Genomic DNA, 26630 nt, shown 5'->3' with positions numbered 1-26630 from the left:
AGCTACAGGTACTGAATTCCTGATCTTTCCATGACTTTTAACATGAAGGAGTGTTATATTTGTCAAATATATTTTCATCATCTAATGAGGTGATCATGTGAGGTTTTTTTTTTTTTTTTTTTTTTTTAGTTTCTTTATATACTGAATTACATCATTAATGGATTTTTCTATTTTGAATCAACCTTGCATCACTGGGATAAAGCCTACTTAATGGTAGTGAATTATAGTTTGATGTGGTCTTGGATTCACATTTTTAGAATTTTATTGAGTGTTTTTGCATTGGTATTCATAAGCAAATTTGGTCTGAAGTTTTTTCTCTTTGTTGAGTCTTTGTGTTATTTATGTATCAGAGTAAATGTGGCTTCATAGAACAAATTAGGTAGTGTTCTTTCTGTTTCTGTTTTATGGAATAGTTTGAGGAGTGTTAGTTTTAGATCTTCTTTGAAGGTCGGGTAGACTTCTGTACTAAAGCTTCCTGACTCTGGGATTTTTCTTGTTGTTGCTGGGAGGGTTTTAATGATTTCTTCCATTTCCTTAAAGGATATGTGAAAGCTTAAATGGTTTAGCTGCACTTGATTTAACTTTAGTACACATTGTCTGTCTAGAAAATCATCCGTTTCATCTAGATTTTCCAGTTTTGTTGAGTATAGACATTTTTAGTAGGATCTAATAATTATTTTTTTAATTTCCTCAATTTCTGTTGTTATTAATTTCAAATTTTGTTAATTTGGATACTAGCTCTGTACTCTTTTTTTCTATTATTATTTATTTTTTATTATATATTTTCCTCAATTACATTTCCAATGATATCCCAAAAGTCCCCCATACCCTCCCCACCCACTTCCCTACCCATTCATTCCCTTTTTTTTTTTTTTGGCCCTAGCATTCCCCTGTACTGGGGCATATACAGTTTGTGTGTCCAATGGGCCTCTCTTTCCAGTGATGATCAACTAGGCCATCTTTTAATACATATGCAGCTAGAGTCAAGAGCTCTGGGGTAAAGTTAGTTCATAATGTTGTTCCACCTATAGGGTTTCAGATCCCTTTAGCTCCTTGGGTACTTTCCCTAGCTCCTCGATTGGGAGACCTGTGATCCATCCAATAGCTGACTGTTAGCATCCACTTCTGTGTTTGCTAGGCCCCGGCATAGTCTCACAAGAGACAGCTACATCTGGGTCCTTTCGATAAAATCTTGCTAGTGTATGCAATGGTGTCAGCGTTTGGAAGCTGATTATGGAGTGGATCCCTGGATATGGCAGTCTCTACATGGTCCATCCTTTCGTCTCAGCTCCAAGCTTTGTCTCTGTAACTCCTTCCATGGGTGTTTTGTTCCCAATTCTAAGGAGGGGCATAGTGTCCACACTTCAGTCTTCATTCTTCTTGAGTTTCATGTGTTTAGCAAATTGTATCTTATATCTTGGGTATCCTAGGTTTTGGGCTAATATCCACTTATCAGTGAGTACTTATTGTTTGAGTTCCTTTTTGAATATGTTACCTCACTCAGGATGATGCCCTGCAGGCCCATCCATTTGGCTAGGAATTTCATAAATTCATTCTTTTTAATAGCTGACTAGTTCTCCATTGTGTAAATGTACCACATTTTCTGTATCCATTCCACTGTTGAGGGGCATCTGGGATCTTTCCAGCTTCTGTCAATTATAAATAAGGCTGCTATGAACATAGTGAAGCATGTGTCCTTCTTACCGGTGGGGACATCTTCTGGATATATGACCAGGAGAGGTATTGCTGGATCCTCCGGTAGTACTATGGCCAATTTTCTGAGGAACCGCCAGACTGATTTCCAGAGTGGTTGTACAAGCCTGCAATCCCACCAACAATGGAGGAGTGTTCCTCTTTCTCCACATCCTCGCAAGCATCTGCTGTCACCTGAATTTTTGATCTTAGCGATTCTGACTGGTGTGAGGTTGAATCTCAGGGTTGTTTTGATTTGCATTTCTCTGATTATTAAGGATGTTGAACATTTTTTCAGTTGCTTCTCTGCCATTTGGTATTCCTCAGGTAAGAATTCTTTGTTCAGTTCTGAGCCCCATTTTTTAATGGGGTTATTTGATTTTCTGAAGTCCACCTTCTTGAGTTCTTTATATATGTAGGATATTAGTCCCCTATCTGATTTAGGATAGGCAAAGATCCTTTCCCAACCTATTGGTGGTCTTTTTGTCTTATTGACGATGTCTTTTGCCTTGCAGAAGCTTTGGAGTTTCATGAGGTCCCATCTTACAATTCTTGTTCTTACAGCACAAGCCATTGCTGTTCTATTCAGGAATTTTTCCCCTGTGCCCATATCTTCAAGGCTTTTCCCCACTTTCTCCTCTATGAGTTTCAGTGTCTCTGGTTTTATGTGGAGTTCCTTGATCCACTTAGATTAGTACAAGGAGATAGGTATGGAATGATTCACATTCTTCTACATGATATCAACCAGTTGTGCCAGCACCATTTGTTGAAAATGCTGTCTTTCTTCCACTGGATGGTTTTAGCTCCCTTGTCGAAGATCAAGTGACCATAGGTGTGTGGGTTCATTTCCAGGTCTTGAATTCTATTCCATTGGTCTACTTGTCTGTCATTATACCAGTATCATGCAGTTTTAATCACAATTGCTCTGTAGTACAGCTTTAGGTCAGGCATGGTGATTCCACCAGAGGTTCTTTTATCCTTGGGAAGAGTTTTTGCTATCCTAGTTTTTTTGTTATTCCAGATGAATTTGCAGATTGCTCTTTCTAATTCATTGAAGAATTGAGTTGGAATTTTGATGGGGATTGCATTTTATCTGTAGATTGCTTTTGGCAAGATAGCCATTTTTACAATGTTGATCCTGCCAATCCATGAGAATGGGAGATCTTTCCATCTTCTGAGATCTTCTTTAATTTCTTTCTTCAGAGACTTGAAATTTTTATCATACAGATCTTTCACTTCCTTAGTTAGAGTCATGCCAAGATATTTTATATTATTTGTGACTATTGAGAATGGTGTTGTTTCCCTAATTTCTTTCTCAGCCTGTTTATTCTTTGTGTAAAGAAAGGCCATTGACTTGAGTTAATTTTATATGCAGCTACTTCAACAAAGCTGTTTATCAGGTTTAGGAGTTCTCTGGTGGAATTTTTAGGGTCACTTATATATATTATCATATCATCTGTAAAAAGTGATATTTTGACTTCCTCTTTTCCAATTTGTATCCCCTTGATCTCCTTTTGTTGTCGAATTGTTCTAGCTATTACTTCAAGTACTATGTTGAAGAGGTAGGGAGGAAGTGGGCAGCCTTGTCTAGTCCCTGATTTTAGTGGGATTGCTTCCAGCTTCTCTCCATTTACTTTGATGTTGGCTACTGGTTTGCTGTAGATTGCTTTTATCATGTTTAGGTATGGGCATTGAATTCCTGATCTTTCCAAGACTTTTATCATGAATGGGTGTTGGATCTTGTCAAATGCTTTTTCTGCATCTAATGAGATGATCATGTGGTTTTTGTCTTTGTGTTTGTTTATATAATGGATTACATTGAAGGATTTTTGCATATTAAACCATCCCTGCATCCCTGGAATAAAACCTATTTGGTCAGGATGGATGATTGCTTTAATGTGTTCTTGGATTCGGTTAGCGAGAATTTTATTGAGTATTTTTGCATCAATATTCATAAGAGAAATTGGTCTGAAGTTCTCTATCTTTGTTGGATCTTTCTGTGGTTTAGGTATCAGAATAATCGTGGCTTCATAGAATGAGTTGGGTAGAGTACCTTCTACTTCTATTTTGTGAAATAGTTTGTGCAGCACTGGGGAGAGAGAGAGAGAGAGAGAACTTACGGGAAAATAGATATCTGCTCTCTTGATACAATTAGAAATGCTATTGTATAGTGCAAATATAAACAGGCATCATTTGTTTCTAAGTATAAATAAGTTAGAGGAGAAGTTGATTTTTTTGATTGGTATTAGATTATATATTGGGTTTGAAGTCTAAGGATATTTTTTGAATGTTCTATGAGTATATACTAATTATACATAATAGTGGTCTTCATTATTTGCATTTAAATTATTTCGAAATAAATTTATCACAGATCTTATCTAGCTTGGAATTTATAAGTTTCAGCTTTCTGCACATATGTATAGAATACTATCTCAAATCAGGTATCCTGGTCCTGGCTCTTGCAATCTTTCATCAATGTTTTCATTGCTTTTACCTGAGCCTTGGATGTAAAGTTTGCAGTGTAGGTCCATTAGGTGTTGCTGGGACCAAATGATCATTTTCTCTGAATTTTGACATGTGTAGAACTCTTTACTAGATTCTTTCCAGGCTAATAGTCATTTCTTTTCATAAGCTTTACAGCTGCATTGAACTATTGGTTTCTTTTCTTCCATGGCACCTGGCATAACATCTTCCAATACCAAACAATGCCCAACATCTTTAATGTGGGTTATGGGAGTCAAAGTCATAATCCTAGTCCTTATTTGTTAACAATAAAACAATTATGAATTCTGCCATATGATTTTTATGTATCTTATTGAGATGATATTTACTCTGACTTCTAGTAAAATGGTATGATACATTAACTGTTTTGCCTACATTAAACAATCACAGACCTCCCAGTAAAAATTTTTCTTAGTGATCTAATGCACTATGAAATTAGGTTTGCTAGTATTTCATTAGGGGTATTTGGATCTATGTTTAGCAAGGACATTGTTCTTTCTATTTTATTTACTTGTAGTTTCTTTTTGAGGCTTCAAAATTAGGGTAATCTTGACTTTACAAGATGACTTGAATTTGGAAATGATATTATTTTATTTCTTTAACTTTTTGGAAGAATTGTAGAAAGTGATTGACTTTGATTATTCTTGAAAAACTGTAGGTCATATGGCTATAATAGACATAAAACAGAATATACTCTTTTTACTGCATATGGAAAGCTTTCTAAAGATCATCTATGGTGTCACAAACTTGCAATAGATTCTAAACAATTTACATATTATAGCTATCAGTTTTAGCCTGATGGAATAAATCTGGAATAAAACTGGACATCTATAAAAAAGAAAATAAAAATATTCAGAAACAGATTGAAATTTAACAATATAGCCTTGAAAGAATAAGCTGAGAAAATATATCACTTAAAAGGTATGAAAAATATCTCAGTTAGGAAATTTCTTGTTGACCATGGTGAAGAGTCCACACATAACAAAGTAGATGCAGCAATCTGTGACTATACTTCCAAATCTTCCATGGGTCCTGTTGAGTACTCGTGTATCAGTGATCTTTAATTTCAATGAGCGATCCTGTTTAAAAAACAAAGAGGAAAAGTGATTGAAAAGATCCAAGTCACAAACAGGACCCAACAATATGCTGCTTACAGAAAACCCATCTCAGGGAAAAAGACAGACACTACCTCAGAGTGAAAGGCTGGAAAACAATTTTCCAAGCAAATGGTCTGAAGAAACAGGCTGGAGTAGACATTATAATATCGGATAAAATCAACTTCCAACCCAAAGTTATCAAAAAAGACAAGGAGGGACACTTCATACTCATCAAAGGTAAAATCCTCCAAGAGGAACTCTCAATTCTGAATATCTACGCTCCAAATGCAAGGGCAGCCACATTCATTAAAGACACTTTAGTAAAGCTCAAAGCACACATTGTACCTCACACAATAATAGTGGGAGACTTCAACACACCACTTTCATCAATGGACAGATCGTGGAAACAGAAACTAAACAGGGACAGAGTGAAACTAACAGAAGTTATGAAAAAAATGGACCTGACAGATATCTACAGAACATTTTATCCTAAAACAAAAGGATATACCTTCTTCTCAGCACCTCACGGGACCTTCTCCAAACTTGAACATATAATTGGTCATAAAACAGGCCTCAACAGATACAAAAATATTGAAATTGTCCCATGCATCCTATCAGACCACCATGGACTAAGGCTGATCTTCAATAACAACATAAATAATGGAAAGCCAACTTTCACGTGGAACTGAATAACAATCTTCTCAATGATACCTTGGTCAAGGATGAAATAAAGAAAGAAATTAAAGACTTTTTAGAGTTTAATGAAAATGAAGCCACAACATACCCAAACCTATGGGACACAATGAAAGCATTTCTAAGAGGGAAACACATAGCTCTGAGTATCTCCAAGAAGAAACTGGAAAGAGCACACACTAGCAGCTTGACAACACATATAAAAGCTCTAGAAAAAAAAGGAAGAAAATTCACCCAAGAGGAGTAGACAGCAGGAAATAATCAAACTCATGGTTGAAATCAACCAAATGGAAACAAGAAGACCTATTTAAAGAATTAACCAAACGAGGAGTTGGTTCTTTGAGAAAATCAACAAGATAGATAAACTCTTAGCTAGACTCACTAGAGGGCACAGGGACAATATCTTAATTAACAAAATCAGAAATGAAAAGGGAGACATAGATCCTGAAGAAATCCAAAACACCCATCAGATCCTTCTACAAAAGGCTATACTCAACAAAACTGGAAAACCTGGATGAAATGGACAAATTTCTGGACAGACACCAGGTACCAAAGTTAAATCAGGATCAAGTTAACGATCTAAACAGTCACATATCTCCTAAAGAAATAGAAGCAGTTATTAATAGTCTCCCAGCCAATAAAAGCCCAAGACCAGACAGGTTTAGTGCAGAGTTCTATCAGACCTTCAAAGAAGATCTAATTCCAGTTCTGCACAAACTATTTCACAAAATATAAGTAAAAGGTACTCTATCCAACTCATTCTATGAAGCCACGATTATTCTGATACCTAAACCACAGAAAGATCCAACAAAGATAGAGAACTTCAGACCAATTTCTCTTATGAATATCGATGCAAAAATCTTCAATAAAATTCTTGCTAACCGAATCCAATAAAACATTAAAGCAATCATCCATCCTGACCAAGTAGATTTTATTCCAGGGATGCAGGGATGGTTCAATATACAAAAATCCTTCAATGTAATCCATTATATAAACAAACTCAAAGACAAAAACCACATGATCATCTCGTTAGATGCAGAAAAAGCATTTGACAAGATCCAACACCCATTCATGATAAAAGTCTTGGAAAGATCAGGAATTCAAGGCCCATACCTAAACATCTTAAAAGCAATCTACAGCAAACCAGTAGCCAACATCAAAGTAAATGGAGAGAAGCTGGAAGCAATCCCACTAAAATCAGGGACTAGACAAGGCTGCCCACTTTCTCCCTACCTCTTCAACATAGTACTTGAAGTATTAGCTAGAACAATTTGAGAACAAAAGGAGATCAAGGGGATACAAATTGGAAATGAGAAAGTCAAAATATCACTTTTTACAGATGATATGATAGTATATATAAGTGACCCTAAAAATTCCAGCAGAGAATTCCTAAACCTGATAAACAACTTCGGGGAGTAGCTGGATATAAAATTAACTCAAGTCAATGGCCTTTCTCTACATGAAGAATAAACAGGCTGAGAAAAAAATTAGGGAAAAAACACCCTTCTCAATAGTCACAAATAATAAAAAATATCTTGGTGTGACTCTAACTAAGGAAGTGAAAGATCTATTTGATAAAAACTTCAAGTCTCTGAAGAAAGAAATTAAAGAAGATCTCAGAAGGTGGAAAGATCTCCCATTCTCATGGATTGGCAGGATCAACATTGTAAAAATGGCTATCTTGCCAAAAGCAATCTACAGATTCAATGCAATCCCCATCAAAATTCCAACTCAATTCTTCAATGAATTAGAGAGAGCAATCTGCAAATTCATCTGGAATAACAAAAAACCTAGGATAGCAGAAACTCTACTCAAGGATAAAAGAACCTCTGGTGGAATCACCATGCCTGACCTAAAGCTTTACTACAGATAGATTGTGATAAAAACTGCATTGTACTGGTATACTGACAGACAAGTAGACCAATGGAATAGAATTGAATACCCAGAAATGAACCCACATACCTATGGTCACTTGATCTTCCACAAGGGAGCTAAAACCATCCAGTGGAAAAAAGACAGCATTTTCAACCAATGGTGCTGGCACAACTGGTTGTTATCATGTAAAAGTATGTGAATCGTTGTTCCATACCTATCTCCTTGTACTAAGGCCAAATCTAAGTGGATCAAGGAACTTCACATAAAACCAGAGACACTGAAACTTATAGAGGAGAAAGTGGGGAAAAGCCTTGAAGATATGGGCACAGGGGAAAAATTCCTGAATAGAACAGCAATGGCTTGTGCTGTAAGATCGAGAATTGACAAATGGGACCTCATGAAACTCCAGTTTCTGCAAGGCAAAAGACACCATCAAGAAGACAAAAATACCACCAACAGGTTGGGAAAGGATCTTTACCTATCCTAAATCAGATAGGGGACTAATATCCAACATATATAAATAACTCAAGAAGGTGGACTTCAGAAAATCAAATAACCCCATTAAAAAATGGGGCTCAGAACTGAACAAAGAATTCTCACCTGAGGAATACCAAATGGCAGAGAAGCACCTGAAAAAATGTTCAACATCCTTAATCATCAGGGAAATGCAAATCAAAACAACCCTGAGATTCCACCTCACACCAGTCAGAATCTCTAAGATCAAAAATTCAGGTGACAGCAGATGCTTGCGAGGATGTGGAGAAAGAGGAACACTCCTCCATTATTGGTGGGATTGCAGGCTTGTACAACCACTCTGGAAATCAGTCTGGTGGTTCCTCAGAAAATTGGACATAGTACTATCAGAGGATCCAGCAATACCTCTCCTGGGCATATATCCAGAAGATGTTCCAACCGGTAAGAAGGACACATGCTCCACTATGTTCATAGCAGCCTTATTTATAATAGCCAGAAGCTGGAATGAACCCAGATGCCCCTCAACAGAGGAATGGATACAGAAAATGTGGTACTTTTACACAATGGAGTACTAGTCAGCTATTAAAAAGAATGAATTTATGAAATTCCTAGCCAAATGGATGGACCTGCAGGGCATCATCCTGAGTGAGGTAACACGTTCACAAAGGAACCCACACAATATGTACTCACTTATTAGTGGATATTAGCCCAAAACCTAGGATACCAAAGATATAAGATACAATTTGCTAAACACATGAAACTCAAGAAGGATAAAGACTGAAGTGTGGACACTATACCCCTCCTTAGAATTGGGAACAAAACACCCATGGAAGGAGTTACAGAGATAAAGTTTGGAGCTGAGATGAAAGGATGGACCATGTAGAGACTGCCATATCTAGGGATCCACCCCATAATCAGCTTCCAAACGCTGACACCATTGCATACACTAGCAAGATTTTATCGAAAGGACACAGATGTAGCTGTCTCTTGTTAGACTATGCCGGGGCCTAGCAAACCCAGAAGTGGATGCTAACAGTCAGCTATTGGATGGATCACAGGTCTCCCAATGGAGGAGCTAGATTAAGTACCCAAGGAGCTAAAGGGATCTGCAACCCTGTAGGTGGAACAACATTATGAACTAACCAGTACCCCAGAGCTTTTGACTCTAGCTGCATATGTATTAAAAGATGGCCTAGTTGGCCATCACTGGAAAGAGAAGCCCATTGGACAAGCAAACTGTATATGCCCCAGTACAGGGGAATGCCAGGGACAAAAAAATGGGAATAGGTGGGTAGGGAAGTTGGGGGGGGGGAGGTTATGGGGGCCTTTTGGGATATCATTGTAAATATAATTGAGGAAAATATGTAATAAAAATATTAAAAAAAAGAAAAGATCTGTGACATCAACATAAGGCCTCCATATTCATGCAAACACACATTACTATATACCTAGTCAAACATGTACAACTATACACAAAAAAAATGAATGCTTTCTATGGCTTAAAGTCGTCTTAGCTTCTTTTGTATGTTTCTGTGCTAAAATACCATGAAAAATGCCACTTACAGGAGAAATGGTGTTTTTGATTCATAGTTCAATAACATAGTTATATTAGCACCATTATAGTCATAGTGACACTAAAGTCAGCCTGGCAAAATCTTAATGAGTTGATCACATGACATCTGCAATCAGGATATGTAGGGTGATGATGAAAGAAAGATGAAATTTCAAGACCTGTAAGTCATATAAAGTACTCAGAAATTGCTGGTTGTTTGTGAGCCTAGATGCTGCCTGGGGCTGAGAAAAGAGAAAAACAATCCTGGGTATGCCCCGTAGTTAAAACATTCCTGGAAACATCTTGACCATAAGATAAAGTGAATGTGAAGACATAACAGGGCTATCTGAACTGAGTCAACAACTCACAGAACTCTGACACCCTGCACGTACATGTAATTTTTCTGTTAATGTTTGAATAAGCCAATAGTGCGTTGCTAATCTGAATTCCACACTCCTAAGCCCCTTTCCCCACAAAAACCCCTAACTTTCAAGCCTCATGGCCGACATCCTTTATCTCCTGTGTGAGATGCATGTAGGTCCGGAGCTCTGTAATTAAACGTCCTCATGTAATTACAATAAGATGGGTCCTTGTGTTTCTTTGGGTGCTCTCACACTCCTGAGACTAGAGTGGGGGTCTCCGAAAGGGGGGTCTTACAATGAATAATAATATTTGTTTCTTATTTTTAGTCAGTCTTTGTGGCATTATTGATATTACAGTGACTCTCAGAAAGACATTAACTGTTTCTAGGAAAGGAAACTTCTATTTTAGTTTAAATAATTATATTGATGAATTTTATGTACAACTGTCAACTTGAATAATGTAGTAAGTGTGGACTGTAGGCATGTCTGTGGAAAACTGTGTTGCCTCTTTATTAATTGAAATAGGATGACCCAGAACAATTGTGGGTAGCACAAATCTTTAGTCAGGTGGTCCTGAACAGTGTAAAGATAAAAGAAAGAAATAAAACTCTAGCCTAAAATGAAGAAAGTTCATGTTTTTCTGTCTCTGCTCTTTACTGTGGATGGAATATTGCTAGTGGCTTGAGTACTTATCTGGACCTCCAGAAAATTATCCACTATACATTGGAATTATAAGTCAAATATATACTTCCACTCCTATGTTGTTTTATGGTGAGGTCATTTAATTATATCAATAGAAATGAGACTACAACATGCACCAACCCTCCCTCTCTCTACCATGTCAACATTACTGATGCTCTCCCCTTTCACTCAGGTTTTGCCACCCTGTCCAATTCAACAGGCTTGGTCAGCTCTGCTGTGTCAGGATTGCAGGCAACTTGTTCTTCCTTAGCTTACCAGGCTCTGAACCTGAGGTTTTACTGTCCCATCCAGCAGGACTTAGTTATTCCGTGGATCGAGGAGGACCGAGGCCTAAAAGAGAAACAGACAGAGAAAGGTGAGACCAAGCAGAGAGTTGTCAAGGCCTGTTTAATGGAGGCTAGGAGCCTGATTATAAGCACACAGTGAGAAAAAAATAGGGAGGGGTCAAGGGGGAACAATCAAAGCACAGAGAGGGATGGACATCTGGGGGGATGCTGAGTGCAGGCTTCAAACATCTTGCAGCTTATCTTGGAATATCGACCCTAAAACAGTCCCGGGCAGCCTTCAAACATTCTGTAGTTTATCTTGGAGTGCCATAAAGAGCCCCAGGCACCAAATGGAGACATGGAAGAGGAGGTGAAGCTGGCTTTATCTAAGTAGTTCTAGGTGCCAAGTGGATACATGAAGAAGGGAGTGAAGCTGGCCTTCCCAGGCGCCAGGTGGAGACAATGAAGGAGGGGGTGACATACTCCCATCAAAGGGTCAGCCAGATCTTCAGGGTGAGAGTTGTTGAAGGTCTAGTTTCCCACAGTTTCATCTCTCACATCTTACCTGTTGGATTTTCCTACTTCCCTCACTAGCCATTGAGATTGTTAGTTGTGGTAATCACCTTGCTTGGTTTGGTAATGTGTAATAGGTGGGTCTATAAGGGATGTGTAATGGGTGGGTCTATAAGTGCTCTTCCAGGGAGTATTGAATGGAGAGATATGATTTTCTAGCATGGACAGCACCAAATGATGCAGAAGTGGGAGAAATATTAAGTGTTACTTGTTTTCTTTCCTGTGCTTCCTGCTGGTGAGTTTACCTATCCAGTTGTTGCTGTTGGTACTGCTCCTGCCACTACAACCAGGCTAGGATGTCATCTGAACCCAATTTCTTCTGACTTCTAACATAAACTGCAGACTATTCACCCTTCAGGAATCCTTCAGAGATTCTCTGCTAGATTGGGACTGTTGAGTCATCCAGACATGTGGACAGAGTAGCTCCATTGTTCTCAGCCTCCCTGCTGAATAGACATCCATTCGTGGACTATTCAACTTGTGTCATTAATAAGCAGTAAAATAAGACTGTTCTTGTAATAATTGTCACTCCACTTATTATATTAATTTATAGAATCTTAAAATCCCACATGTGTATATTCCCAATCCTTTTCAAACTGTTGTTCAAACATTGCCAGTTAAGTAGACCTTTTTAAAATTGTAATCAACCTCATTTAAATTTTTCTACCTTCCTTAATCTTCCTTATACTTTTTTATTATACCTTTCACCTTAGAGTCTTTATATTTGCTTCTTTTATTGTTTGTGCTGCTCTCCTTCTTAGCTTCTTGATGTGAATGCATCCATCCAGATGCTGCTATTAAAATCTCAGAGAACATGGCCTATGTTAAAATGTGTTTCTTACTTCATGACTTGTCTGACACCCCTAACTGTGAATGGTGCTCAGGTCATAGATTGTTATCCACATCAACAAACAAAAATATATACCTAGCCTGGAGCAACATTCAGTAAGTGGGTAGGCTCCCTTTTCTGTTACTATCTTTCAAGCAAAGAAATTCTTGTCAGGTTCTCTATATCAAATCTAATTCCATCTACAAATGTCCATTATTTTAAATTAAGCTTTTTTTTTTTTTTTTTTTTTTTTTTTTTTTTTTTTTTACTTTGAGCTGTTACAAAAGAAAAAGCAGTATTTAAAGTTGTGCCAAAGGATATGTGGATATAAAAACTTGAGAAACTACAGCTATAAGACACCTGGCATAGGTCCAAATATTGCACAAATGTTGCATAAGTTATGGTTTAGTAAGAACTCATTAAGGACTACAGGATACAGAGGAGAGAAAGACCACATGTTGAATAGTAATCACTAACAAAAGTTCACATTAAATGTCATGTAGCGATATTATGTTTACTGGAGCAACTCATAAGTAAGACAAGCTAAGTTTTTGAAATGAGTAACAACAGCCATTTGGGATCCAGATGTGATAAAGCAGAACTCCAGCCTACAAGTGGGCGTATAGGGGCTGTTAATAAAGATAATGTTATTGGAAGGTATCCCAGGAAAATTGACATTGTTCAAAGGTTAGAAAGTCACATATTTCCAGGTTATTGGCAGGCATTATTTTCGAACTGAATGGCCATGATAAAATATCCTGAGCAAAAGCAGCTTAGGCAAAAAAGTGTTTATTGAGCATACAGTGGTTGGTTTCAGTCTGTCCTTAAGAGGATGTCAAAGCAGGAAGTCAGGCTACACTACCCCAATCTAGCGTCCACAGCAGAGAGAGAAGCATATCCTTTCTCCCCTAGCAGCTTCTCTTCAGCAGGATTTAGATCAGTAGTCTAAATCTATGAAACATGCCAATCAGATTCAGTAAGGGTATCCTAATTTTATGTCAACTTGACACAAGCTAGAGTTATGTAAAAGGAGGGAACCGCAATTAAGAAAATGCATTCATAAAATATGGTTGGTGGTCATTTTCTTAATTAGTGATTGATGAGGGAGGGTCCAGCCCACTCTGGGTGGTGCTATCTCTGGGCTGGTAGTCCTGGATTCTACGAAAAGAAAAGCCCTCTGAGCAAGGCATGAGAAACAAGCCAATGAAGTACACCCTTCCAAGGCCTGTGCATCAGCTCCTGTCTCTAGGTACCTGACCTGCTTGAGTTCTTGTTGTGATTTCCTTTAGTGTTAGAATATGGTGTGGAAGTGTGAGCCAAATAAAATCCTTTCCCTCCAACAATCATATTGTTTTGATTATAGTATTATATCATAGTAGTAATACTTTAATAGAGGACTAGAACTACATCCCACTGACAGGTGCACAGGCCAATCTGAACTACATAATCACTCAAATGAGACTCTCTTTTGGATGATTTAGGTTGTGCCAATGTAACTGTTAAAATTAACATCATCCTAGTCTTGTACTTCCTTATTCTTGTATTTACCCCTGAATTTGCAGAAAATTTATACTAATGGAAACCTTGATTTCTCATTAAAATTAATTCTGTACCAAAATAAGAAATTATGACTACAACTTAGTAACAATTACAAAGATTTCTAACTAATGAGATTATGACTATAAATTTGATTATAGCTATTTCCTCCCTGTTCCAATTATGACCATTTCTAAATCCCCTATAAAGGCAACCTTAGAATAATCACCTCCAGCCCCTAAGCCCAAGAAACTGGGATGACAACTTTTCATAACTTCTTCAAGCTGAATATGGGCATTGAGATATTTTAGAAGGTAGGGGAAGGGTAGGGAAAATGGGGGAGTTGGTTGGCATTAAGAAGGTTGCACCAATGATTGCATTAGTCTCTGATGTCTGTGACCTGACTGGATCTGGAAAAAAATCCAAGAAATCAGGAGTTCAGGCAAGTCAGTTCAGCATGTCTGATGATGAGACTCACCAAGGCTGTATATTCTCTAATATACAAACCTCAAAACAAAATTTTAGTATCATCAAGATAACTTTTTCTTTGATTCTCTGAAATCTGGTTTCTGAGGGTCTCCTTCTATCAAATCTGATCCATGCTACTCTGGAAAATGTATAGATACTAATCACCTCTTCTTAAAATGCAAAGACAAAACCTTTCTCCTAATTCAGCATATTCTTGAAGCAGTAACCAGAAAAACCTTTATATTGACATCTAAAACTCAAAATCACACCCAATTTGAAAATTAAAACAATCCAAAACAAATGAAGTAAACTAAAATAGTGTATGTGCCTATTCTTAGGCCTTTCCTATTTTGCCATGCATGATAATAACCCAAAATCTCTGTGGAGCCCATATTAGACAGTATTTGAGTATCCAGTTTGGCATATTAGAGCAATATATCTTTATACCATCTTTAAAACAATTGATTCACATTTTTATCTATTCTTGCTTACAAGCAGGCAGCTAGTCAAAGCAGTATTTAAACCCAGAATTCCCATGGTGCCCACATTAGACAGAAATAGAGTATCCTGTAAGATATATTAGACGAGTATATCTTTATACCATCTTTCTGTTCAGCTCTCTGCCTAGACCAACCATCTTATTTTATCATCTATCTGATCACCTCTCTACCTGCAGCCACAGACATTAATTGATTCCTGTTCATTGCCCTCTCTACATGGAGTCCGTGACTAATTTTCCCTATTCTAGTTCTGAACTGCAGGCAAAATTCCCCAAGTGATTCCGGCAAAATCTGAATATAAATCTATCCTAAAAGCAAAAAAAAAAAACCAATATTATAAATTCACAGTTAAATCAATCTCTACCCCAAGAAGAAGGCAACATCAATCTATAACTCTCTTACTCAGATTAACCAGGACTCCTTACAATAGGGGACCTAAGAGATTTGGAGCAGTTTTTTGTTTCAAAGTTCCCAAATTTGAGTCCATGTGACTCTCGGCGCTACCCAGCTACTCACTTAAAAAATAAAATTCTAATGCTCAGGATAATTATCTTAAATTTCTAGTGGACTATTGCCCAACTCGTGGGTACACCACTGAAAATGAATGGCAAGTTCCTATTCAGAGGACACTGGCAAGCCACATGGCTCCAGCCAGGTGTACTCATATCAGCAACCCCTCAAACCTGGTGGTCTCATCAGCTAGTCCTTATCTTATCGAGATTCTCTGACTCAGACCTCCAAAATTTCTCCACTCAGCTAGCTACGTTCCTACTGGAGGGTTGATACCATGCCAGCCCATGCTTCAAAACCCCTACAGTCTTTGTGGTACACATCTAGCAATTCCATGCTTTGCCAACCTACCTTGTTGTCTGGGACCCATCAAGCTGCCTCTTGAAGAAAAATACCACAAATAAAAAAAATTGGTGCAGGTGTATTTTTGTTGTTGTTGTTTTGTTTTGTTTTTTTGTTTTGGGGTTTTTTTTTTCCTAAAATTTTTCTCAGCCTGCTTATCCTTTGAGTAGAGGAAGGCCACTTACTAGTGTGACTATAACTAAGCAAGTAAAAGAACTGTATGACTAGAATTTAAAGTCTCTAAAGAAAGAAATTGAAGAAGATCTCAGAAGATTGAAAGATCTCCCATGCTCACGGACTGGCAGGATTAATATAATAAAAATGGCCATCTTGCCGAAAGCAATCTACAGATTCATTGCAATGTCCATCAAAATTTCAACTCAATTCTTCATATGGTTAAAAAGAATAATTTCCAGATTGAACTTGAATAACAAAAAACCCAGGGGAGCAGAAAATATTCTCAACAATAAAATAATTTCGAAGGGAACCAACATCTCTGACTTCAAGCTGTACTACAAAGCAATTTTGATAAAAATTGTGCATTGTATTGGTAGAGAGACAGTCAGGTAGGTCAATGGAATAAAATTGAAGACACAGAAATGAACCCACACAACTATCACCACTTGATGTTTGCCAAAGGAGCTAAAACCATCCAGTGGGAAAAAAAAAGACAGCATTAAAAAAATGGAGCTGGTTCAACTGGCAATTAGCATGTAGAAGAATGCAAAATGGTCCATTTTTATCTCCTTATACAAAGCTCAATTCTAAGTGGATCAAGGACCTCCACATAAATCCAGATACACTGAAACTAATGGAAAAGAAAGTGAGGAAGAGTGTTGAACACATTGGCACAGGGGAAATTTTCCTGAACAGAACATCAATAGCTTATGCTCTAAGATCAACACTTGATAAATGGGGCCTAATAAAATTGCAAAGTGTCTGTAAAGCAAAATACATTGTCAACAGGAGAAAATGGCAACAAAAAGATTAGGAAAAAAACGTTATCAATCCTACATCCAGTAAATGGCTAATATCCAATATATACAAAGAACTCAAGAAGAGAGATTCCACAGAACAAAAATACCCTATTAAAAATGGGGTACAATGCTAAACAAAAGATTGTCAATATAGGAATACCAAATGGATGAACAGCACATAAATAAATGTTCAACATGCTAAGTCGTCATGGAAATCCAAATCAAAACAACCCTGAGTTTCCACCTCACACCAACCAGAATAGCTTAGATCAAAAACTCAGGTGACAGCAGGTGTAGGCGAGGATGTGGAGAACGAGGAACACTCCTCTATTGCTGGTGAGATGGCAAGCTAGGTACAACCACTCTGGAAATCAATTAGCTGGTTTCTCAGAGAATTGGACATAGTACTGCAGAAGAACCCAGTGACATTACTCCTGGGCATATACTCAGAAGGTGCTCCAAAATGAAACAAGGACACATGCTATACTTTGTTCTTAGCAGCCTTATTCATAATTACCAGAAGCTGGAAAGAACCAAGATGCCCCTCAAAAGAGTAATGGATACAGAAAATGTGGTACATTTACACAATAGAGTACTACTCAGCTCTTAAAAACAATGAATAAATGAAATTCTTAGGAAGATAAATAGAACTAGAAAATATCATCCTGAATGAGCTAACCCAATCACAACAGAATACTCTTGGTATACACTCACTGATAAGTGGATATTAGCCCAGAGGTTCAGAATATCCAAGACACAATTCACAGACCACATGGAGCTCAAGAAGAAGTAAGATGAAAGGGTGCCTTCTTCAGTCCTTCTTAGAAGGGGAATCAAAATACCCATGGGATGAGGTACAGAGACAAAGGTTGGAGCAAAAACTGAAGGAAAGGCCATCCAGAGACTGTCCCACTTGGGGATCCATCCTATATATAGTTACCAAACCCTGACACTACTATGGATGCCAACAAGTGTTGCTGACAGGTACCTGATATAGCTGTCTCCTAAGCTCTGCCAGTGCCTGGAAAATACAGAATTGGATGCTCACAGTCATCCATTTAACACAGGGTCCCCAATGTAGCAGATAAAGAAAGGATACAAGGAGCTGAAGGTGTTTGAATCCTCATAGTAGGAACAAAAATATGAACCAACCAGTACTCCCATAGCTCCTGGGGACTAAACCACCAACCAAACAGGTACCTATGGCCCCAGCTACATATGTAGCAGAGGATGGCATTGTGTTGCTTCAATGAAAGGAGAGGCCCTTGGTCCTATGAAGGCTCGATGACCCAGTGTAGGGGAATGCCAGGACACGGAAGTGGTAGTGGGTGGGTTCATCAACAGGGAGAAGAGGTATTAGATAGGGGGTTTTCTCAGTGAATTAAACTGCAAATATGAGACCTTTATATTTATGTGTGAACATTTATACTAACATGTACTTCATGGATGAAGTTGTTTGTAAAATAAAATTAAATCAGATAAGAATTCTATTAGTGACTTTTCTGGCCAATGAGATTAATGATATGTTGGTGAGACATAGTCTGGATTATTTGTGTATGAACGTGGGAAAGTAAAGGAATTTCATTCTGTTTTGGGATGGGCATGCTTGGGCTCATACAAAAGACAAACCCAGAGAACACAAAAGCTATCACACAACCCACTCTCTGAAGAGAGAGACAGAGAATCTGGGATTGAGAATGCCTATAAGTGGCCTTCTTGTTTTGCTATCAAAGCTGGTGAGCCAAACGCTATGCAGCAATGTAGCCTCATGGGATAAAGTCTTTTGATGCTCCAGTATTTCTGCTCTGACAACAAACCTTTCAAAAGCTCCTCAAGATAATGGGACAGGAATAAAGGACTGAGTATGAATGTCAAAAAACTGTAAAGATGGTGGATTCTCCTTGCCACTTTTTCTCTGGTCCATTACTTACTTTGAAAATATATACAGATTTCCCAGAGCTTGTGAGCCCACCACTCTAGCTATTAAAATTGCATATACAGGGGATACATGCTCATGTTTATTTGCCAGTTATGTACTCTTTTTCTGGAATTCTCAGGGAACAATGGACCCTGTCTCAGAAAGTAAGGTTGACAGTGAGGGATGACAGCCAAAGCTGTCCACTGTCTTCCAAATAAATACACTTCTGCTGGGAGGCATGGTGGTGCAAGCCTTTAATCCCAGCACTTGAGAGGCAGAGGCAGGCAGATTTCTGAGTTCGAGGCCAGCCTGGTCTACAAAGTGAGTTTCAGTGATAAAATCAGCACTCATTTTCTTTTCTTTTTCTCTTGGTGATAAATGTGTGTGTGTGTGTGTGTGTGTGTGTGTGTGTGTGTGTGTGTGTGTGTGTGTGTGTGTGTGTGTGTTTGTGTGTGTGTGTGTGTATGTGTGTGTACGACTGTTTCTGTGAAGGTATACATGAGGAGGTTGCACATGCATATGTGTGAGCATCCATATAAAAGCCAGAGATCAACCTCAGTGTCATTCTGCAGGTGCTTTCCACCTTGTGTTTTAGAGACAGTCCTGTTGCTGAAGAGGATTAATGTTACTCAAATTGCCCAGACAGCAGCAGCAAGCATTACTTGCTACCCATCCAAATATTCTGAGTTCCTGAAAGAAACACACACACACATACACACACACAGCCTTCTACTTTAATATACCTTAAACAACTCAATGGTTGTGCCACTCCTAAACTTCAACAATGCTAAAACATCCCACTCAATAGTACTAAGTTATTACTTTCTAAAACCTATAGTACATCTTTGCTACCCTAGACTGAATGGGGAGCACCCTACTGGGGCTGCTCTTCCCTAGTTCTCTTTTTTTTTTAAATTTTTTGATTAGGTATTTTCTTCATTTACATTTCCAATGCTATCCCAAACATTCCCCATACCTCTCCCCACCCCACCCCCAGACAAAGTTTGGAGCTGAGACGAAAGGATGTACCATCTTCCCTAGTTCTTACATGGTTGGTATGTTCAATCTCTCTCCTTCAACTCTTAATCTCAGATTGTATTCCTTTCTCAGCATGGCGATTTCCATTTCTCCTCTCAGTCCCCTTGCTCACAAATCCTAAAGTCTTGCCTCTTTCTCCTGGCTCAGCCATTGGCACTCAGCCACTGACAACTTTATTTACAAATCAAAACCAACTAGGGTAAGAGATCCTCAGCATCCTAAATACAGATTTTCATGCAATTTGGGGAAAGAAAATAACATAATATAAACATTAGATCAAATCCACAACCCAGTCTCCAGCTTGTCAGTGGCTCAAAAAGTAAGCTAAGTTGACTGTCTAGTGAGCATCAAGCATCTGCCACTCTACATCTCCCAGTTCTCAAAGTACACATGATTAATACCTCCTTCAGCTTTCTGTAAAGCATTCTTGGGGTTGAATTAAGGTTCTCATGTTTCTGCAGAAAGCATTTTATAAACCGAGCTTTCCTGCTTGCCCTTATTGCTCTTAGTTAATAAAAAGTCAGTTTGTCACTAACTTAAGAGGTTTTGGTCTAGCCTCTTCCAAGAGCTCATCCAATATAAAAGGAGATTCTATCATCTACCTGGATATGGAAGCTTGATATCCTTACTACCATTCTGCCCATGGCACATGTCATAGTGAACACAGTGAGATGTCTAACATTATAGTGTGAATTTTGCTTGAAAGAAGTATATAACAGTATGTGGGGCAGAAGGAATGACTCAGAAATTGGGAGCACATTCTGCTCTTGCAAAAACCCAAGTCATATGATTTAAAACCAATTATAACTCAAACTCCCAGTCCAGTGCTCTTTGTGAACCTGCATCCATGTACACATACCAAGGAATACACAGGCACATACACATATAATTAAAAATTAAATCATTATGAATAATGTAACACAAACATGATCTGAGAAATATTCTGACTCCTCAAGAGGGAAAGATATCATTTACAGAAGTAATAAGCAGGAGAGTGTTCTATGTCAAGAAAAAGATACAAACACAATACCACAATCCAGGAACATATAGTAGAGAACATTGGAGAATTTAGAATTTATTGAACATCTTATGTGTTCTTGGCATGACAATATGCATCAAGAGATATATAGGAAATAATACAGCTTCAAGACGCCTCATATTACTAAAAAAGATGAACAAATAATCAGCGAAAGTGGCCAAATGATGATGAATTCATAGAAGGGAATTAAGCACCCAGGGAATCCCAAATGGCAGAAACTACTTTCTTTGAGCCACATAAATTGGGAAGTTCTTAATAACTATGGTATTGCTTAAACGTGAAATGACCTCCATAGCCTAGCTGCCAGAAGGATGGCTGAATTGGCTACTTTTGAATGTAAGGGAAAGATCTTTCTCAAAAAAAAAAAAAAAAAAAAAAAAAAAAAAAAAAAAAAAAGAAAGAAAGAAAGAAAGAAAGAAAGAAAGAAAGAAAGAAAGAAATTAAACACAATGCAACAAAACAAAAACCAGCAAACAAACACACATACAAAAAACTATGAAGAAGGATGGCTTCTCAGATATGGCACCAAAGTTTGTCTTCTGGTTTCCACATTCATGTTTGCACATATATGCATGCATTCACTAATATGTAAGCTTCACCTTCCCACACACTGAGACACTAAGGAAAACTAAAACCTGCATAATTATACAAGAGAACTCCTCTGGAGAAAAGAATAATGTAGCAGGATGATTGGAGCACATCCTAGAAGAATTTAAATGTCAGGCAGAAGAGTAAATAGCTGAAGTGTTACATGGAAGTTTAGAACAGTGTATTCCTGTGAAATAAGTTTGATGGTGGTAGGCAGGGTAATCCCGAAAAAAAAAATGTTTTATTGTCATCAAATGTTATGTGTTTCTAACATTTCCCATATTTGCCATGTTTGGATATGTGAGAGGCAGCATATCATGGCCACATGGGTCTAAATGTATGTCTATTATTGTATCCCTTCTGTTTTCACCACAGGATTTCTGGATGAAAGTGAGGAAAACACATATGTTTAGTCAAGCCCCATGAGCCATAAACTATATTTTTATATACTTAAGGTTATTCTTTTCTCTATATATTACTTTAGCATTTCAAATTCAAATATATAATTTCCTGTTGTGTTTTAAATATCCATAAGTATGGTTTATAGCTATGTGTTGTTTCATAGTATCTTCTTCCTCCAGTATATTGCATTTCTCATAAAATATTAAATATGTTTATTAACATGTCTATCATAAACTTATTTGCCTTTGTGAATGAAGATGTAACTCATAGACCAACATTCTAGACTGTAACATCATAGTATCTCATCTCAATAGAAGATCAATTTTAGGAAAAAGGACAAGGATAAAAATTATCAAAGATAATATATATTATTATTTTTGTGTATATGTTCATACATACATATATGTGTATGAGCATCCATGTTTAAATACAGGCATGCATGTGTAATGTGTTATGCGTAAGTCAGATGAAAATTTCAGTTGAAAGAGAGGTAAATATATATGCTTGCTTAATGTTGCCTTCCATCTTGTTTATGACTGGGTCTCTTCATTGTGTGATGTATCATCAAGAAAAGGGGTATGCATCATATGGATCTAAGAAATAGAAGAGTACAAGCTATGAATTGCATCATATGTGAGAAATCCTTCAAAAAGTAAAACATGAAATAGATTTGAGGATGAGTGGAAGAATCTGTAGTAGCCAAAATCAAGAAGGTAAAACAAGGAAGATGCAAACACTTTTAAATACATGGGAGGTCCTTTCGAGGGTCCTGGAATTTAATGAGCTTCAGATACAGCAATATCAGTGAGAACAAAGACCATGCATGTATGGATTATTTAAAAGTTTTGTAGTTAACTGTGAATAACTGCTCTAACAATAGCAACATAAGGAAAGAAAGTACTTATTTTAACTGATTGTTCAAGGCCTCACTCCATCATGGTAAGGAAGCACAGTTGGAGAAGCATGGATTAGTACTTGATAACACTACAATCATAGCTATGTAGCAGGTATAATGAATATTGAGACTTGTCAGTTACGATTTTTTGTTCAATCTAAGTTACTAGCTCTTTGAATGAAGTCCCCTGAATCCATGTCGGTCTTCTTACCTCAACATAATCTTGAAGCCTTTTCGTAGGCATGCTCAGATATTCATTTGTTTCTAAGTCATTCTAGATCCTGTCATGTGTATAATATTAACCAGTATAGGTGCAGATTATCCCCAAAATTGTGGCCTAGGAAAACAGAATTTTAATTGTTTGCTGCTCTCTGTTTTGCCTATCTGTAGTTTTACCTTTCAAAGTTGGTGAGTTCCTTAAGGAAAAATAAAATAACAACAACAAAAACAAAACAAAAAACAAAACATGTATAGTAATTTTCTTCCAGGCAACACTTTAGATGGCTTGTAGCATGAGAAGTTTTCAGTCTTCAGAAGGGTTTATCCATTTAATCTTGTTTTATGAAATGTTAGGATGAAAGAGAACAAATATGATTTATTGTTATTCAGCAAATTGTAAAATGTTAGTCAAACAACATCAAAATTATATTTGATTGCCTATGTGGAAAACTAGGTGGTAACTCTGAGACCTCAGAATTTTACTCTATGTGCATGTTCTAGAAGATCCTACATGGCTAGTTCCTTAGTACAGGGGCGTAAAAAGAAACATCTGTTAGAATTTTTGTAAAGCATAATGCTATTCTTCCATCAGTTTTCTCTCTGTGTTTTCTCTGAAGCAGCCTAATTTCCTTTGCCCTGGATCTTGTAGGGTCAATCCAAATGGCTCTTCATTTTTTCCAACATTCACCATTATCATATTCCACCATCCAATGTTTTATGTTCAAATTGTTACCTTTGACTCTCAGTCCCTACACATTATTTATTGTCTATTGTTTAAAATTTATATAATTATTAATAATATTAATGAACAACCTTTAACCTTATAATAAATATAAAAATGATCAAACCTTAATTAAAGACTATATCAGAAGACCTTTGAATCCTCAAATCTTGGGATAATTGTGGGGTCGTGAATGGCAGCCTGTTTTGGTTGAATGAGGCTTGCTCTTGTGGCCCAGTGGAGCCCCAGTAGGAAACTCTACAAGGGATAGGACAGTGAGTCACATTCACAGAGACAGGAGCCTGACACATCAGAGCCCCCAACTCAATAAATTTGTAACTATAAGTAATGCAGCCAATGTCCCAATATTCTGGCATTCTGACTAGATTCTACCTCCATAGCTACCTGACAATAGCCTGGTATGCTCCTCCCCACAGTTACCTGGCAACAGCAAGGTATTCCAGATCACTATAAAAGGGGCTACTTGGCCCTGCCTCTCTCTCTCTCTCTCTCTAAGTTTTATTACTCTCATCTCTTACCTCCTTCTTTCTTTGTCCCTTCCCCACTCTATCCACATGACCATGACCAGCCTTTCTCTCTTTTTCTACCGTCTCTCTTTCTCCCTGCCCTTCTACAATAAAGCTCTAAAACCATAGACTGTCTCTGCTCATCAAGGCCTGCCTTGATTGAACGATGGTATAGACTTTCCCCTAAGAAGCACTATCTAAAGTCTCATTGGAAGGCCTTCCTGTGCTCCAGCCACAGACCAGACCAAGGACTCTCACCCAAGTGGGAATCACCCAGTGCCCCATGTCTCCCTTCCCTTTCCTCCCTTTCAGCCCTGGGGCTGACTGAACCACTGTTGGGGGCCCCAATTTGTTCTCAGCTCTTCCACGAATCTGTTATCTCTGGCCTCCGTGAGGCCCAGAGACATAGGACTGCCCTCTATCACCCCACTCCGAGGGCTGGGTCTGTAGCTTCCCACAGCCAGACATCCACCCAGGGCCTTATGGAAAGCGTTCAGCAATCCTCCTTGTCTGCCCAGCCAAAGTAGAGGAGCTCTGGTAGGACACGGATTTTCTCCTCCCTTTATTCCCCCACACCCACTGCCCCACAGATAATTAAAAGATTCAGTATGCCAAGTGCTTGCAATATAAGTTCAGATTACCATTATTGCATGAAAGTTGAGCATGAAAGCCCATGTGTTTAAATTCAAAACTAGGAGAGGAGAGACATATGTGGACTTAGAGCTCACTGGTCAGACAAACAAACCAAGGTCTTTCCTTTCACTTTAGGAAAGAGACCTCGACTTAAATAATAAGATTCAATGGAGGACTATGGTTAAATTATAAGGGCTTCAGTAAGAAAACATAATTTAAATAATAAGTTTCTAAAAGGAATCATGCCTTAAATAATAAAATGTTCAATGCATGACCCTACCTTGCATGTGCTCATATATACACACCATGCTACACACATTGAGAGTAGAGGGAGAAAAGGAGAGATAGAGATAGTGATAGAGATAGATTGGGAGGGAGGGAAGGGAATGAGAAAGAGAGAGAAGGAGGGATGGAGGGAAGGAGGGAGAGAGAGAGAGAGAGGGAGGGAGAGAGAGAGAGAGAGTAGAGAGAGAGAGACTATATATATGAGTCCAATAACCTTTTGGATTTTTGTACCTTGCATTTACTGTGAAATTATTTCAGCCTCTGGTAATTCTGATATATGCGAGATGCTTATCTAAGTCCATTTAAATTTTACTCTGAATACGTTGTCTTCCATGTGGTATCCCATAGAAATTTTTGGAATACAAGGTGCTTCAATACTAAGTTTTCTCATATTTTTTTAAAAAACAACTTTCAGTGCTCTCTTCTGCAGAGAATTCCCATTAGCCTGTCAGCAACATCAAGTAAAGATCATCCTAAATAGATACTTAGGGGAGATTGCCAGTGAAAAGAAAATTGTTATAATGCTGGTAAGTGAGTAAACTACCACCCATAAAGAGGCGGAATTATGAGTAAAAAAGTATCTGGACAAATGCACAATTTAATAAGGAATACTATAATGAATGAATATTCTTTGAAGATATTCATTCAAAATGAGAATGTACAAGATAGAACCAAATACTCCATCTTCTATCTAAATGGGACCACTGTAAGTAATAGTGACAAGGGAAATATTCTGAGTCACAGTATAATTCTCTCCTCCTTTTAATACCCAGGCTGCCTAATTCAGTCTTCACAGTCAGACCAGCCATTGTCATGCACCTAGGTGAATGCTCATATAACCATACATTTGTAAACTCTGCTTCAAATGGGTATTCAAATTGGTATGGAATTTGAATTGCTCTCCTTCTCCTCTTGTGCAAAACTATATTCTACAAGGGACACTTGTCAGGTATAGAAGTGAAGTGTCTGTTGATCATCTACAGTGTGTTCAATATTAAGCCACATGTGCAATCATATTTATCCCCACCCTCCTAAAATATCTCTCTCTCCTCCTCTTTCTCTCTCTCCTCACTTTCTCTCTCTCTCTCCTCTAGAGGAAGTAAAGTTATTATTTTTAATTATATAATATATTTTTCCTGTCTGCACTTCATAATAAATATTGTGATAAAATTGCAAGGTCTAAAACTAATAGTTTTATGATTCCAATGAGATAGCTCAGCAGGTGAAGGTTCTTGCCAGGAAACCTGGAATGCACCCTCTAGAACCTACATAAATGTGGAAAGAAAGAATTTACCCCAAAGACTTACTTGTCTCCTCTTTCCTCTAGAAGTACACTATGGCATGTGCACCTACACATGCAAACCTTTATACAGGTTTTACACCTTGCTTTTTTATTACACTTTTTCCTTTCAAAT

At 37.8% G+C, this 26630-nt stretch overlaps 1 long non-coding RNA gene across 1 annotated transcript; it reads right to left on the bottom strand.

Annotated features, from left to right (window-relative positions):
• Nucleotides 1-4707: 4707 nt before the first annotated feature.
• Gm20268 (predicted gene, 20268) lies at nucleotides 4708-24142 on the bottom strand. Its single transcript, NR_037989.1, has 3 exons — nucleotides 23898-24142; nucleotides 11205-11279; nucleotides 4708-5273 (listed from the first exon to the last, which is right to left on the bottom strand). It is a non-coding gene; the product is annotated as a predicted gene, 20268 (long non-coding RNA).
• Nucleotides 24143-26630: the final 2488 nt, after the last annotated feature.

The sequence above is a fragment of the Mus musculus genome, chromosome 1, assembly GCF_000001635.26.
Source record: "Mus musculus strain C57BL/6J chromosome 1, GRCm38.p6 C57BL/6J".
In the NCBI taxonomy this organism is placed as follows: domain Eukaryota; kingdom Metazoa; phylum Chordata; class Mammalia; order Rodentia; family Muridae; genus Mus; species Mus musculus.
The sequence above is the reverse complement of the archived record's forward strand: the minus strand, read 5'-3'. Positions and strand labels throughout refer to the sequence as shown.